Here is a 14,603-nt window from a genome sequence, read left to right as displayed (position 1 = left end):
TTAGGTCTAGTTACAATCACTACCACAAAGTGTATATTAATTGCAAACACCTACTGCACTTCCTTCAAGCAACTGGTAGCAGGATTCTCACACATAACTTCTACACTGTAAACAGTTTAGAATGTATACATAAGTAGGAACAGCTAATGGTTTGGTGTGGTAATAAACATATGATGAAACAGCACTGAAGACAAACACAAAAGAAGAAACAGATAATGCAGTGACTATAAACTAAAGTTTATTTGAAATGTGTGTGCCATTTCATCAGGTTACCACACGAACTTTCCAGTTGTCATTAGTTTTGCAGATTTTAAGCTGTTTGCAGTGCTAAAGATGAACACCACACAAAGAAAAAACAAGCTTTTTAATAAACTGTAGTTCACATAAAAGGGCATTTAGAAGCCTAGTTGGTGCATATGAAACATGATTTAAGAACCTCCCCCCCCCCCAAAAAAAAAGCAGACATGGCACGAAAGAAAGAGTAGACAAGGGACAAGCGTTTTGAGGGTTCAGAGTTGTGACTACATATGTGTCAGCTGGTGCAACATTCAGGAAAGAGGCCTTGTGACATATAATTGCCATGGAAGTTTACATTGCCTTTCTGTATGGATAACACTGAAAATATATTACTCGATCCTACCAGCAGTGGCCACAATGTAATGAATGTGGGCAAAATGCAAAATAATGCTTGTGTATAATGCACTTTGGCTGCATGTTGGACTCCCAGGAGGTCAAAATGAATCCATTTTCTTCCACCACACCATTTATCACAGCTACATGCATACACGCCTGTTGCTTAGGGACATCAAACCCCATGAATGAAATCTTTTTATGCACAGCATTTGGTCACTTGTATGAGCTGTTATTATTGTGCACAGTGTAATGGATGACTGTGGCATTTTTTTAATGATGAATTCAAAAGTCTGTGATGACACGTGAGTATGTGTATGTTTCGTGTTATATGATTTGTTGCCATAGAAACTTCTAACATGTTTTAATCCAGGCACATTAGCCTCAACCTCACTTCACCAATGCTGCTATACAGTCGCCTAACAGGGGCGGCCTATACTGCAAGCTCACCCTCCGCTAAGTACAAAATAACTTATTAGTCACGGCTAGGTTGCGTGTGCCGCCGCCCGATTTAAAGGGTGCAGCCTTATCCACCCATCCATCCACACTTTTGTGAGCATGTCTCGGAAGTCCCCGATCGCGGGATCGAATGCGAAAACACCAGTGCACGTTAAAGAACCCCAGGTTGTCCAAATTTCCGGAGTCCCCCACTACGGCGTGCCTCATAATCAGATCGTGGTTTTGGCACGTAAAACCCCACAATTTAATTGTTTTCTTCGGAAGTCCCCCAGAAATGCTAGCACTTCAGCGGCATTTCTCCCAATAACCACAGATTAATCGGGGTGAAAACGCATGGAATTACAAACGGTAACCGCGCATTAATAAGCAACTTTAAAAAAAAAGGAAAGGAAAAAAAAAAGGTAAAGAGGAGGATTCGAACACGCGTCTTGCGGAGAATGGCGATTAGGTATCCGCACCCCACGCACACGACCACTTACACGAAGCAGCCAGTGCTGCATTTTACGTAGTAATATATATATATATATATATATATATATATATATATATATATTATATTTTTTCATCAGTTTTTGGATTTACAGATTCAGTCACGCTTAAACGTCTCTTTAAGGTCCGATTTGATAAGAAAGACATTGCATCGCATGCCGTCGACAGCAATGATCGAGTCGAGTGCCTTTTCTGCCGACGGCGCCAAGAAAAGGACCAAATTTGCTATTCCATCGGCTGTCGTGCGAAAACTTGGAAGCATAGCATTCTAGCGAACATTGCAAGGTCGCACTGTTTTTTGTTTGCTTCTGCCCAAAGTGACGCGAAACAAATTTTGAGTGCTCATGTACACGCTTCAAGCACTCGGCAACCGCCCATACATGGAGCCACTTGCGATTACTGGACTACGTAATCCTCTGACCGTAATGCAAGCATACGTTCCTCGTAATTAATTTTTATCATAAGGTCATTCACAAACCATTGCTTAATTATCACGTGTGGAGCACGCTTAAGCGGCAGGCGCCAGTATATACCCGTGCCCTGCTGTGAACAACCCGCGGTCTGTCACAGCAAATCGATCAGCCCGTCCCCCGTGACAGATAAGCACATCAGCGAAGCTGTTATTATAAATCTCAACGAAAGTAGTATCGTCAATTGAGCGAACTAATTAATTAACCAACGTGGTATCAGCTCTGTTGAAGGGGTCACAGCTTGCACACGTATTTCTGGTTCCTGCGCAGTGTGCCTGTGATCAGTGCATTAGTCTTTCAAACATGCTATTTAACCTTAGCAAGTCGTACCAGAAAGTATTAAAAATTGATAAGGCGTAAATTGGATTATTACGGACCAATGTAGCCCAAAGATAGCCAACTTAGTAACTCATGTTGGCAAGTCCACATGAAAGTTGGTCCAATAATTCCCGCCTTGTTGAATGGACGAGCTAATATTGTTTACTGAATGTGTAATGCGGGCCAGCGTTGGATCTCTATCAGAATGGTACAGCCTATATTCGCGCCACACTGTTAATCTTAGGCCATCATTCGGCCAGGAATTAGAATGGCCCAGCCCATATTGGAACCACGCTGTTAACCTTAGGCCATCACTCGGCCAGGAAGTGCCAATACGTATCGAACGTTGGTCCGAGCTGACGTGCCGCCTGGGGCGCGTCTCGACTCTGACAAACCAGTTGCTCCGGCGCAGCTGGAAGCTAGCAGTGCTACTCCCTGTGCACTTCCCTTTTCTTCTTCCGTCGTATTTTGCGCTGTTTGAACAGAATGTAAAAGTCCAGAAAGACTGAAGTCGCCTCAAACCAAAGGATGCCATTGTACTACTTACCTAAATCAATGTAATTAACGCTTTCAGCGTGGTGCAAGCGCGTTCGCGACTTGCTGATTCTTCAAAGGCGAGTTGGTAAAACGATGGCACGCAAGATACGATAATTCGTCACGCGGCTCAAATAAGGCACTGCGTCCATGATTGCACGCATGTTCTCAACCGGCCGCGTAGCAGCAATGCAGCATCGCATTACGCTGCACCATGGAGGAATGAAAAGCTTTCTTTCCCCATTTACTCCATCCATGAGCTGCTCTCACGACCGGTCGTGGCTGCGCTTCGGCGTACTAGAATACGGTTTCGCAGGACGAGCGACTGGGGCGGCGCTCGCTTTGCACCGAAGCGTCCGACGTGGAAAAATGCTGCGGCGGCGCTGCGATAAAAGTGGATTGGGCTGCATCAAGGTCGTGCCGTTGGAAACTGCTGGCGACAGGCGTACCACAAGGAAGCGTATTGGGACCGCTTCTGTTTAATGTTTACATAAATAGCATAATTAACATTGATTTGACAGTAAAGTTCATTATATATGCAGATGATTGCACCGTGCTTCTTTCTGGTCCTGACGGGACCAAACTGGCTGTTGACTAACATATACTTGACAAAATTGTCCGCTGTTCTTCCTCAAACACGCTTAAAATTAATCCTTCAAAATAAAAACTATGTTTTTTGGAGCCAGAAACAAGGCTATTAGGCTAGAGCACGTCATTAGATGTGGTAATGATGACATTGAAATAGTTGAGGAACACACTATTCTCGGAATTACACTATCTTCGAATCTTACATGGGATTCACACATTTTAAACCTTTGTAAAAATCTTGCGTCTGTCAGTGGTGCGATGTCACGTTGTCGTGCGCTTTCTTTAAATATTAAAATTAAAACATATTATGCATTGTTTGCTTCTCAAATTAATTATTGTAGTTTGGTCTGGCTAACAACAATTAAAACTAACATAAGAAAAGTTGTAATATTGCAAAAAAAGATATACGACAGATCGCCAACCTTGAATATTGTGAATCTAGTCTGAGTGGAGGAAGAAATAACTTTATTGAGTCCTGAGGAACCCCTCCCCACCTACTCTTGGTTTAGTGGTCGGCAGGGGTCGCGGGCCGCACCCACGTTGGGACGGGAAGCCCGTGAGACTCCGCCCTTTCGTGAGCCCTCTGTACAGCCCGCAGCTGGGTCTGGTGGTCGTCGCTTCGGAGGGCGTCCTCCCAGTCTTCTTCACTGAACATGGTGCCGCTTAACGCGGAGCATTGCCAGAGCATGTGCGCTAGCGAGCAGTATGATTCGCCACAATCCGGACATTGCGGCTCTACCTCTGGTGAATAAAGGCTCAGTCTGCCTCTCGAGGGGAACGACCCTGTCTGAAGCATTGTGAATATCGATGACTGTGGTCCATTGAGTTTAGCGTGGGAGAGCGGGAAGGCCCTCCTCGACAGCGGATAGTGCTTTGTTATTTCCTTGAAGGTGAGCAGCGGGTCTCGGTGCTCCCTTCCCTCCCCGCCACTTCGCTCGCCACGATCGCCGCGGTGCGTGAGCCCTCGCGCGCGGTCGTGCGCCAGCTCGTTGGCGTTGGGAAAGTCGGGGTGCACGTCGGCCCCCATGTGGGTCGGAAACCATTTGACGATGTGATGACCCGCGGCTCCCTCGTGGCCGAGGACGGCCGCCGCTTCCCACGATATGGAGCCTAAGGCGAATGCTCTGGCTGCCGATCGCGAATCTGTGTACACGTAAGGACGTTCTAGGTCACTCATTGCCATGGCTATTGCCATCTGTTCGGCCACTTCGGACGTTACCCCCTTCACCGATGCCGCGTTAATGATCGTCTCATCCCAGCGTAACGAGACGGCCACGTACCGGTCGCTGCGCCCATACTGGGCCGTGTCTACAAATGCCGCCAGTCTCGGGCAGTTGGCGGTCGATTTCAGTAGTGCTCGGGCCCTCGCCTTTCGGCGCCCCTCGTTGAATTACGGGTGGACGTTTCTCGGAAGCGGTTATACCTTGAAAGTGCCCCTGACCGCCGCGCTGAGCGTGACGTTGCGTGCGTTGCACTCTGCCTCTGCATTTATGCCTGCTTCTTCTGAGATGCGTCTGGCGGCACTGGTGGTCGACAAACGCACGACCTGTGCCTTGGTCTGTGCTTCGATGATTTCTGCTAGCGAGTTGTTGACCCCTAACTGATGGAGCTGCTCTGTGCTTGTAGTGATGGAAGACCTAGCACCCTTTTGATGTTCTTGCGCATCAGTGTCTCTATGCTGGCCGCGTCTCTCTTGGTCCATTTTAGCGCCGAGGCTACGTAATTTTCGTGACTCATAAGGAAGGCGTGGTAAAGTCTGATGAGATTGCTCTTGCTGAGCCCTCCCCTGCGGTTGGTCACCCTGAGGATCAGCCGGAACATGTTCTCCGTTTTGGACGTGAGTTTCATGACCGTTTGCGTGTTACCGCCTTTAGCCTCAATTAGCAGCCCCAAGATTCTTATAGTGTCCACTCTGGGGATCGGCTGGCCATCGGTCGTATGCAATTTGATTGGGATTTGATCGATCGGCGTCAAATTCCTCATGCCCTGTTTCGAGGGCCTGTACAGCAACAGTTCCGATTTGCTGGGTGGCAGGAAGAGTGCGGTTTCCATCAGGTACTCTTCCGTTGTGTCCAGCGCCTCTTGGAGAGCCCGCTCGACATCTGCGTCGGACCCTCCCGTGCACCACACTGTAATGTCGTCTGCGTACAGGGCGTGATTAACATTCGTCACTCTCGTCAGCCGGTCCGAGAGCCCTTTCATTGCTAGATTGAATAATAGTGAGGAGGGCACCGCCCCTGGTGGGGTGCCCTTCGCACCTAGCGTGTACCAATCGGACGTGGCCTGTCCTATTTTGATCGTGGCCTTCCTGTCTCTGAGGAAGGAGCTTATGTAAGAGCGGAATTTTCGGCCGAGCCGCATCACCGAGATCGTTTCCAATAGGAATCTGTGTTTGACCGTGTCGAACGCTTTCGTTAGGTCCAGGGCCAGTGTGCCCCTGGTGTCTCTGGTCATGCCGTCGAGTACATGCTTCTTGAGTAGTAGCATTACGTCCTGAGTCAAAGTCTGAGTGCTTTTGAAATCTTCAACATAATTCGCATAAAAAACATGTTTGACTATCGTGCTCTGGCGTCTTCTTATCATTCAAATAAAATGTATAAGCAGTTCTTAGAAACAACGGCGCGCTTACATGTACACAGGTCCTGTGTTAAATACACGCAGCACAGACACGTGGTTTCTGCCACGTTTTCCCACAGATTACAAACTTCAAATGCTACAATACAATCTTCCTTTACTGCTGAACTAATACAAAGAAACGAAATACATGTCAAAATCTCAGTTGCGAGCATTTTTTGTAAAAGTGTTGTAATAAATGCTTTGTTGTATCACTTTTTTAAATCAAATACTCGTATTTCTTTCTATTTTCTTGTGCATTTATGACACACTCTTTTTATTTTGATCCTACACTATTTCTTTTATTTGCTGGCTTTGTTTATCAATATATACGTATGCTTACATGTCCACTTCATGAATTATTGCTAAGTATCTTGTTTTTGCCGTTTCGTTGTATCTGTCTTGTAACGGCTACCTGGGCCTCTGTCAAGCTGTCTACACAGCTGTTAGCCCAGGTAGCCATCCAGTACTATCTGGTGAATAAACTGAATGAATAAATGCTGCTCGGCAGGGTCATTCGTACTACTTCGCGCGCTGGTATTTGCGTTCAGACCGCTCAAATGGTGTTCATATTGCATTTGACATGTATTTATGCCTTAAGAATAAATTAATTTTATTCTCTCCTTTATTTATGTTTTTTTAATGCCGTTCGGTGATCTTTTTCGGTCTCGGGCCGGGTTCGGGCCACTTTCGAGCCGGGCTCGGGCCGGGCTCGGGTCTAAGGTAAAGGGGTGGTGGGCCGGGCCGGGATCTGGTCTCGCCATAAAGCTTTTGGTCGGGCTCGGGTGGGCAGCTCAACGTAAAAACGGGCCCGGGCCGCGACCGGGCTGAAAAATTGGCCCGTGCAGTGCTCTAGTAGGCGCGGCAACGTGCGATGATCCGCCCGAGGCGAACCTCGAAGTAATCGGCAGCAGGCGCCTACATACTTGGGAAGCAAAGCGAGCACTCCTAAAGAGCTGGAAGCACCGAATACATAATATGGAGTTCTGCCAATGCATAGCACAATTAGACAGAGACATCGAAGAACACGCGCTCCAAGTGTGTAGGGCACAATGGGAAGACATGTGCAACGCCCTCGCGAGGCAAATGATCGGGGCCAGTGCTTGGCGCCTCTTTGGGCACCTCTTAGATCCCGAAGGAACTCGGGCCGCTCAAGGTCACAAGACGCGTAGACTAGTAAGGAGATTATAGAGGCGATAACTTCCTCGATGCAATACGTGATCGTTACTTTAGGACAGATGAAAGCGTCCAACACCCCGAGTACGACGGCGTTGCCAGCGAGAAACTAGACGCGGACTTTAGCGAAGCAGAAATTCGGACAGTCCTGTTCGAACTCAACACCCGATCGGCACCGGCCCTGAAAGGGTTACCAACAAAACTAGCCGTAACCTAGACGACGAGTCAATCACCCGACTCATGACGTACATACATCAACGAGTGCTGGCGCGAGGGCTCCCTTTCCCAAGCGTGGAAACGGGCCCGCGTTATCATGATTCCTAAGCCGGGCAAGCGAGTTACGCTCGATAATCTCAGACCGATTTCGCTCACGTCTTGTGTCGGCAAAGTCCTAGAACACGCAGTTCTTACCCGCGCGACCAACTTTCTCGAAGACCGAAACGCGTTCCCGCACGCCATGCTGGGGTTCCACCGCAATCTCTCTGCACAGGACGTATTGCTTCCGCTAAAACACCAGATCGTCGACGACACTACCAGCTCCACCAAGGCAATTCTCGGCCTAGATATTAAAAAGAGAACGTTAAACACGAACCGGTTTAAAAAGAGTTAAAACATTAGAACTAGGCCAAAGAACATACAATTACATTCGAGATTTTCTTACGGGCAGAGGCGCACGTGTTGTCGTCGGCGACGAGGAATCGCCGGAATTTGAGACGGGCCTGACAGGCACGTCACAAGGCTCAGTGATATCACCATTACTGTTGAATTTAGTTCTACTAGGGCTACCCGAGTAATTAACAGAAGTAGAAGGATTATATCACAGTCGCTACGCGGATGACATCACCCTCCGGGTTCCCGGGGGAGGTTGTGACGGTCACGTCGAGCGAACGCTACAGGCGAGAGTAGGTGCGGTGCAGGAGTACTTGCGAGGAACGGGACTCGAGTGCTCAGCGACCAAGTCTGAACTGTTACTCTACAAACCCACGAGCAGAGGTCGCAAAATCCTGCGTGAAGAGGAACGGGAATGCTAAAAAAATCGCGTTATCTCGGAACACGGTACTCCCATACCGCACGTAGACAAATATAGAATCATGGCGTTATACCTGCAGGCAAACGGATATAACGGAGAGACGGTGCGCAGACTTCGTCGTTCGGTAGATGACACGATCCGAATTTTGCATCGAATCACGAATTGACGCAATGGTATGCGCGAACACTGCGCGATCCATCTCGGGCAGGCGTACGCGATAAGACGCATAACGTACACCACCCCCTACCTCAAGTGGATAGAGTCGGAAAAAAAGAAAATCGATTGCATGATACGAAAGGCTTTCGAGAGGGCGGTAGGCGTTCCAATCAACGCGAGCACCGCCAAGTTTCTAGAGCTCGGACTTCACAACTCACCCGACGAATTAATCGAGGCGCAACGACGTTGCGCAATACGAACGATTATCCAAGTCAACGACGGGTCGCCGCATCCTCGAGTCGCTAGGCATCACGTACCATACTCAGCATGGAGAAAAAACGGCGGTTCAGGCCTCGGTCCGCGACCACCTGATCGTCCCACCGATTCCCAAGAACATGCATCCGACCGATCACGTCGGGCGACGCAACAAATGAGCTAGCGATCTTCAAAAAAAAGTTTGGTAAGAGTAACGAGGCGGTGTACGTGGACGCCGCGCGATATCGCAAAGGAAGATGCGCACACGCGATCGCGGTTGTAGACCGCACGGGCAAATGCCTCGCGATTGCCACGGTGACCACGGGACACAAGGAGGCGGCAGAAGAAGCCACGATAGCCCTAGCACTCGCCATGGTGTCGAACGCTGCGATCGTGATCAGCGACTCGCAAGCCGCTGTCCGAAGCCTTGCACGCGGCCGCGTCTCGCGGGAAGTGGCCCGCATACTCTAAATTTGTGAGGACGGGGACTCGACGTCGCCCTCGCAACCACAAAATTCTACAGTCTTCTTCCTCTGGACCCCGGCACATACCGACGTCCCGCTCGCGGGAAACGAAGCGGCTCACGCCGCGGCTCGAGGTCTCACTTGCCGAGACGTGGGAGATTACGTGGCCGCCGCCTCCGCCCCCTAGTGCGGGCGTCGGATCTGCAGGATCGAGACACTACGATAGACAGACTGAAACAACAACAATCACAATGGTTGTGGGGCGATCGCCTGACCACGTTCAGAGACCTAACCCAACACTACAGACTTGAAAAACGCACATTCCCGCCACCGCATGTTAAATTAAACAGGAAAGAGGCCGTAAACTTACGCTTAAGACAAACAGTTACCCTAGCCCGGTAGTCTAACGCCCCTGTTACCCGAGCTTATACCCGACTGATGCGTGTAAAGCGTGCGGACACAGAGCAACGCTGCGACACATGCTCTGGGATTGTGCCGGCAGCAACGGTACTGAAACCGCCTCCGTTGGTTCCATATGTGCCTCTGGAGCGTGTTTGCTAACCTGTACGTATGATGTATTCCATTCTATGAGCTGCCACTGCCACGGCAGCAATGGCTTCGCTGGGACCATCAGTTTTTGCGCAACAAATGGAACTCCCATTTCCTCAGAAACTTTTCTTACGCGCAGAGAGAATGGTTCTCTAGTTGTAGGTCGATTATTAAACAATGTTGCAGATGTCACGTCCTTTATGGTTACGTAAGGGGGGTGTTCATGGTATGCGTTCACTTTCAGAAAGTAATTGAAACTGGAGTACAACCTCTGAAGTCTGAAGACAGAGCGCCGACTCGTTAGATTCAACGTAAAGACTCTCTACAGGACTTGTCCTGAAGGCACCGGACGCCAGGCGGAAATCTAGGTGAAGTGGCAGCATCCAGAATTTGCAACGCGCTAGAAGTTGCCCATTGATACACTATAGCCCCATAATCTAAGCGTGTTCGTATGAGGCTTTTGTAAAGGTTCATCAGGCACTTCCTGTCACTACCTCACGTTGTGTGTGAAAGAATTTTAGCAGTGTTCATTGTTTTTAGGCATTTGTATTTAAGGTACTTCAGGTGTGGAATAAACGTTAGCTTCGTGTCTAAAATGATGCCTAAAAAGTTAGTCTGTTTACACGTCAGAGTTGACCATGCGGCTCAATATGGGAGTCTAGGACCATGCCTCTATTTCTTGAATAAAGGACACAGGAGCTTTTGAAGGGATTTAGCTAAATCCATTCTCCTGTGCCCATGTGCCATTTCCTGTGGAGTGCTCTCACATGTTTCAGCCGGATGTTCAGTGGGACTGCATATGGCACAAGTGAATAGACCTCGGCAGTTCTGGGAACTGTGGCCGAACCTTTGGCATGTGAAGCTACGCAGAGGGTTCGGGATGTATGGCCTTACTCTGACCCTTGTACACGCTGCCTCGATGGTCTCAGGGAATACACTCGAGCCGAAAGTTATAATTAAATGCTTTCTTTGGATCTCCTTACCATCACGTCTCATCTCAATTCGTTTCTCATTAAGTTCTCCTTAGTCAAGCCCTCCAAGAGTTCTGCGTCGGTCAGTTCGATCAAATCGTCGTCAAACATGACGACGCGGTCGACGTTCATGGTGCGATATGGGGCAACTGTAACAGGTAGATCCCCGAATTATACTAGTTTCTCTAGGTTTCCGTACTGCCTTTTACGGGGATCTCCAAGAGCAGATCACCGCTGGCCAACTTTGTAGCTTTATAGCCTGGTCCTATAGTCGACGTCAAGCACTTCGCAACAAGAAATGGTGAGATGACTCTCGCTGACTTGTCTGTCAAAATAGCGGAGAAAATTGTTTCTTTGGTGTCCAAGTAATCTGAAAACTTCTTCAGTGCGCGCTCGTTTCTGACGGTGATCAGGGAGTTTGTGGAAGGAGGTATCGATAAATATACATGCGAATTTCGGCAGCAAAGCCAGCCACCCATTGTGGAGTCCAACAAAGAGACGTCGCAAGAGTTGCAAAAAATCAATTCCTGCAGCCGCTAACTATACACTTCTGCTGTAGCCAAATATGTATAGCCCATGTTGGTTGTTCCACACAAGGTTAACCCTTACCCCCCGGAAATACGGAAGTGAGAAGAAGTGAGTGCAAGGCAGGAAAGCTGGAAAAGTGGGAGAGAAAGAAGCATATTCACCGAAGCTATAATAATCCCTAATGCGAAATCTGAGCGCAGCTGTATCCGTGTTTTGATTTCGTGATATAATATTGGCTGGCGCGGACAATCTCTCAGTGCCGCACGTTGCAAAAGGAGCGAAGTGCGGTGCGACTGCCTCGCTAATCGGGAGATCGCGAGAGGAAGCGCGTAGGTGACGCGTGGGCGCGATTCATAGGAAACTGCCGCAGACAGACCTCCGCTCATGCAGCGCTTTGCTTCCATATATGGTATCGGCGATGTCATCGGTGAGCAGACGACGCGCGCTACTCTGGCGTCATCTCGTAGACGCAGAGTCCGTCTTGCACGGCACTATGCTTTTTTTTTCGCATGCTTTCGCCATGCCCTCCTCCTCAACTTTCCGCCTCATGGTTCCGCTCAAGGAGGTTTAAAAAAATTCTGGAGTAGCGGCGCTCACTACTGTTTACCAGTAAAGCCCCTTGATGTTAGAAAGTAGCGACACTCTCCCCCGCGCGCGCGCTTTCCTCCTCAATTCTCCTCGGATTTCTCCCCCTCACCGGGCCGGCGCGGCGCTGAACCCTCCAGTGGCTCGCTGCAGCCGCATTAGAATCAATGCGCGCGCTTGTTTATTCGGCCCTTTGAAGCGTTGTATGGGAATTTATCCCTTGTGAAACTGTCATGACGAAAGTACGTTTCCGATAGAACGTCGTGCCATTTTTTTTAGGACGCTTCGATAAATACAAGCGGAAGCGCGCCGAAAAAATGAGTACCAAGCAGTGGCTGAGCTGTTTACCTCTACGTCGCCACTTGGGTTGTCCGTAACGCGGAGGTGTATTGGGTGCATACAATATAAGCAGCGTAGAGTATAAACGAGAATTTGGTTCACAATCTTCGCTCTTAAAAGGCTCAGAGAAGGTAACCAAGAAGAAATGTGATAGTTTACTTAAAGTGAATTCGCCAAAATGAGTGGGCCAAAAGCCTTTGTACCAATGCCACTGTGCGAAATACATGCTGTGTTTGCGAACAGCCAACATAGAACTTTACACACGCGCCTGTATTCCGTCACTATGAAACGACGAGAAATTACATTCCATCACCTCTGGGAGTAACCTAAGTCTCTCTCTCAAAAAAAAAAGGCTGATTGCTTACGCGGAAACTGCTAAGACTGGCACTTGATAATTAACTTACAGACTTCAAGATGTCAAGTTTATGAGAATTGAGGGAGATTATCACAAGCGCGTGGCTTGTACTTAATGAGCATGCGCGAATAATACATAATACATAATACCACTTATCTACCTATATATTGCAGTTCATGCCTTCGCAAAATAAAGTACATAAAGAAAAAAAATGCTCGCAGTATTGAAACTTTGCAAAGATACAATAAGCACGCAATAAGAGTAAAATAGTTCCTTGGCTTCAGAAGTATCAGGCGCAAGGATCACACGCGCGCGCACACGCGCGCACACACACATACACGCACACACATACACGCACACACGCACGCACATACACAAACACGCACACACACACGCACACAACTACAAAATATTAGTTACAGGCATTAGCTCACAAATTACATACATTTGAAAACTAACGCACGCGCGAAAACACAAAAAGCTTTGTCACGGCTCGAAGAGTCAACGAAAATTTCAGCCGACTCACTTTAAAAACGAAGTATGTGCACAGTTATCGGTGCTCTGTATTAAACTGAACGAAGAGTCCGGCTATGCGAAGAGCATTAAAATCTCCATGCAACTTCATCCACAAATATGAGGAAAGCTGCAACATTCACCTCGCAAAGAACGGCGTGCTTAGAAGGGGCGAAATCCCTTCTCCCGATGTTATGGAGCCACTGCTTCCGACGCACGACATTCCGTTCACCTCGGGGGATATAAAATAAGGCTTGCCCTTTCTCTGGCCTGCTGCTGCATTGAAACGCGCGGCAGCAAGGCATTTTCACGGAGAACGAATCTCAGATTCCTACGAAAGGATGGAAAAACTTCGGAAACACACGTTCGGAGCGGCAGGGCGACCACCACTTGGACTGCTCATGGCGAGCGGGAGAAACTAAAGGCGCGCGAAAGCAAGTTTCGCGCCGTTTTCGTGACGTCAGGGTCACCTGATGGGGTAGTCTCGAGCGCCGCAGCCATTCAGCGTGGCCGATGCGCTGCCTCCGCGAAAGAGGGCGAGAAAAAGAGGAGGTTGACCGCGCCGGCGAGGGTGTTGCGGCGTAGATCAAAGCGTGTCGCTACTTTCTAACATCAAGGGGCTTTATTTACCAGCAGGGGTGAAACCAGCGCTTGCCCTGACTTCACCTCTGAAAGAGTGTCAGCGCAGGCTGCAGTCCTCGCACACCTTAAGTGCTTTTGTTATGCGAATATAAACGCTAGGGAAATTGTAAAATAAAGTGTCTCTGTTTCTAGCTAAATATTATATTTGGCTGAGTGTTGATATTAAGAACACTCACAAAAATGTGCCACAACATTCAGGCTTGCTCCTAAAACTAGTGAAACAAAGGGATATATTGAATAGGCTTTTTACAGCAAAATTAACCATCTTAAAGCAGGCGAAAAGAAGGCGTTTTGCATATTCCACTATTCTTTGGTCTCTCTTCGTGCCCTGAGTAAGATGGCGGCGGCCTGGCTTCACTTCACTTTCGAAGCAGCATTGCCACTCCAGTATATTTTAGTTCCACTGCCCTCTCCGCCTCCGCTATACTCCTCGCGCTCCCTTCGCTATCGCCATCTTTCCTCCCCCGCTTCGCTCCGCATTCATTCTTTCATCCTTCGCTGTGTTCGTTCGCTCGGTTACGAGGGGCACCGACGCTTCTTGCAGGAACGGGCGCCCAAGAGCTGCGTTCTAACAAATAGGTGTGAAGATGAGGACAGAAAAAGGTGGCTACCAATTTCCACTGGATGGGTCAGTCCCGGGGTGCCATCTACGTTAAGCGAAGGCCAAAGAGGTCTGTTGCCTCCACCGAGGGGCCTTAACGGTCCTAACACTCGGCATCGGCTCAACCCCCAGGAACCCCTTTTCCCCAGACACGACTAAGCCGCGCACTCTTAGACGCGGTAGGGTCCGTCCCTCGTGTGCACGGGTCCGTGGTGTCGCAACACACCAAGCGCCTGGTAACGCCGACGCCCCTGCGGGGTGCGCATTGAAGAAAACGTGTATGTGGAAACGGTCCGCCTCGATCCTTCCTCTGGTCAATTCTACTGCAATATTATTTT

At 48.8% G+C, this 14,603-nt stretch overlaps 1 protein-coding gene across 2 annotated transcripts in view; it reads right to left on the bottom strand.

The window, feature by feature from the left end:
* The window catches only part of LOC119458495 (lipase member H-like), a 288,765-nt gene that overhangs the window by 214,076 nt on the left and 60,086 nt on the right, over positions 1 to 14,603 (bottom strand). The gene's annotated exons all lie outside the window — the stretch shown is intronic.

Source organism: Dermacentor silvarum, chromosome 7, assembly GCF_013339745.2.
Source record: "Dermacentor silvarum isolate Dsil-2018 chromosome 7, BIME_Dsil_1.4, whole genome shotgun sequence".
Taxonomy (NCBI): domain Eukaryota; kingdom Metazoa; phylum Arthropoda; class Arachnida; order Ixodida; family Ixodidae; genus Dermacentor; species Dermacentor silvarum.
This window is presented reverse-complemented; position numbering and strand designations above follow the sequence as displayed.